Raw genomic sequence first — 2,500 nt, forward strand, 5'->3', positions numbered from 1 at the left:
TGCGGCCTGGACCTTGATTGGAACTGGACGGGGGTGGGGGGAATCGGGGCCTAAAATGGTTCTGGCTTGGGGGGAAGGGGAGCGGGACTGGGGGAGGAGGGGTGCTTTGCATTTGGAAACTTCTCGGCCCCCTCTCTGTCTTTCCTCTCTGCCTTTTTTGGTGGTGTCTGGAAGAAGGAAGGAAGGAAGAAGAAAACACCCGACCCACCACCAACCTTCCAAGCTTTGCTTCTCTGGATTCCCCGGGCGTCGGGGGGGGGGGGGTCGGGCTTAGACGGCGCTCATAGATAATATTGATGAGGGCTTCCGCCGGCGCCTGACATCAAATTAGTGGCCTTCGTGTAAAAAACTCCGGGGAGAAGTGTCTGACACGCGTAGAGCCGGCGGGGGGAGGCGAGGGCGAGGTGGGCTTTTTCCTTCCCCTTGCTCATCAATGAAACGGCTGCGGGGGGGGGGGAGGAGAGGGAGGAGGGGGGATGGAGAAAAAGGCTAAGTCGAAATTTCCAGCCCTCGGGTCCCGCGCCCCGCGCCCCGCGCGCCCCCTCATCCGCACGGCGGAGCTTTTTGTCGGTGATTTGCAGCGGGCGTCGGCGGCGCGGCCGCGGGGACCCCGCCGTCGTTCGGGCCGCGGGCGCGCGCGCCGCCTAATTGGAAGCCTTGGGCCTTCTCAGCCGCGGGTTTCCGGGGACCTTTGACAGATACCGATACCCAGATCATTGTTCACTTGTCAACGTAAAAGACCATTACCGCGGCTGATTTGGGTTTTAATTGGGACCTCCTCCTTTCCGTGGGTTGGAGTGGGGTGGGGGGGTGGGGAACCTGCCCCTCCCCGCGTGCGCGCGCGCACACACACACAGACACACGTGCGCGCGCGCACAAGCCCCCCCCCCCCGGAAGCGCGGGTACGAATGTAGGTCACCCCTCGCGCGGCTTCGGGGGCTCCCGCCGCCGCCCCCGGGCTGCGGGGCTCGCGCTGCAGCCGCCGCGGCCGCCATCAGAACCCTGCACATCCGCCCCCAGTTCCAGACACACTCCAGTGGCCCCGAGCTGCAGGCCCCGCGGCAAGCGCCCCGAATAAATGGCCTCGCGTTCACGGAGAGGTTTCTGGAAAAAATCGGAAGTAGATTGGGCCCTCTCCCCGCCACCCCCCCACACCGACCCCCCAGAATCGATGTTCGCCCTGTTCTTGACGCGATAAACACAGATGCACAATGTACACATGCACTGAGCAAGGCAGCACAGCCAAGTGCAGAATTAACTCCAACTCCTCCTCCTCCTCCTCCTCCCCCCTCCTCCTCCTCCCCCCTCTTCTCCTTCCTCCCCCTCCTCCTCCTCTTTTTCCTCTTCCTCTTATTCCTCCTCTCCTCTTCCTCCTCTTCCTCCTCCTCTCCTTCCTCATCTTCTTCCTCCTCCTGCTCTTCCTCCTCCCCTCCTCCTTCTCTCTTTTCCTCCTCCTCCTCCTCCCCCCTCCTCTTCTCCTTCCTCCCCCTCCTCCTCTTCTTCCTCCTCTTCTTCCTCCTCCTCCTCCTCTTCCTCCTCCTCTCCTTCCTCATCTTCTTCCTCCTCCTCCTCCTCTTCTTCCTCCTCCTTCTCTTCCTCCTCCCCTCCTCCTCCTCCTCCTCCCTTTTCCTCCTCCTCTTCCTCCTCCACCTCCTCTTCTTCCTCCACCTTCTCCTCTTCCTCCTCCCTCCTCCTCCTCCTCCCCATCCTCCTCCCTCCTCCTCCTCCTCCCTATTTTCTTTTAAATAAAGCAAGGAGGACTTCCACAGCTCAGCAGTCCCGCTAAAGCTGGTAGCAGATGCAGCAAAACTAATATGTGTAAATGCTTTAAAGCAATAATCTGCTTATAGCGACCCTTCCCCCCATTCCCCTCCCGGAATGGCGGCCGGACTGAGGGGGAAGAAAAGGCGCCTGGCAGGCAGGGGAAGCAGAATTGTTTTGACATCGCCATTGAATCGCAAAGCCTGGTGGATAATCATTTCATAGGATAATTGTGGGCAAGTAAAAAATAATAATACTTTTGAAAACAGAATGTATCCACTTTACCCATTCCCTTTACCTTCCCCCATCGAAGTGAGGGGTGAGTTCTCCTCATTATTTTACCTTGCTCTCAACATCCTTGGCTCCTTTCGAAATGAAACAGATTTAATGATAATACTAGAAGGTAAATGGAGCTGGAATAATATTTACTGTATAATCATTTGGGTTCTGTATAAGCTCAGCACTTCCCTTTATCCCAAGAATCTCCCTAATTGCTTCCAATCTGAAAATGACCAGGCAGACTTACTTTGCTGGAAGGTTCCTTTGCACTTAATTAAAAAAAATAGTGTGTGTGTGTGTGTGTGTGTGTGTGTGTGTGTGTGTGTGTGTTTTAATTTTCCCAGTTCATTCTTATCCAGCATCCCCTCCCATCCAATTTTAAGTAGCTGATGTTTTGTTTGGCTCCCGTTTTATTTGCTGTCAAAAGGAATCTGGTGCAAAAACCATTTAAGCATGTATA

The sequence above is a fragment of the Dipodomys merriami genome, unplaced genomic scaffold, assembly GCF_024711535.1.
Source record: "Dipodomys merriami isolate MVZ:Mamm:240054 unplaced genomic scaffold, mDipMer1.0.p SCAF_7, whole genome shotgun sequence".
Taxonomy (NCBI): domain Eukaryota; kingdom Metazoa; phylum Chordata; class Mammalia; order Rodentia; family Heteromyidae; genus Dipodomys; species Dipodomys merriami.